Genomic DNA, 373 nt, shown 5'->3' with positions numbered 1-373 from the left:
GTCCCGTGGTCCCGGGTCCGACGCCCCGAGAAGGACACGGGTTCACAGCATCATCCCTGCTGAGCGCCTGCTCCCACCGGAGCCGGGGGAGGCTGTGAGAGACCAGGTCTGAGGGTGCCACGCCGCATCACCGCCCACGCCCCCCCAAAGGTCACGGTCAGGAAACACAGAGAACGGCTGGGGCAGATTCCAGGTGGAAGGAGACGGAAGGCACCGCTCAAGGGACTCGGTCCCGGGTCAGATCCCAGACGCGGAGACGCGAGCGCGGCCAGGACAGCGGAGCGGGGGACCCTGCCCTGCTTCTGGGAGACCTGCACCCGCCTCCTTGGTGGCGAGGGGGCCAGGGCGTCCTCTCACGCAGCAGAGGTTGAGG

This window comes from Myotis davidii, unplaced genomic scaffold (assembly GCF_000327345.1).
Source record: "Myotis davidii unplaced genomic scaffold, ASM32734v1 scaffold3211, whole genome shotgun sequence".
NCBI lineage: Eukaryota > Metazoa > Chordata > Mammalia > Chiroptera > Vespertilionidae > Myotis > Myotis davidii.
Note: the sequence above shows the minus strand (reverse complement) of the source record.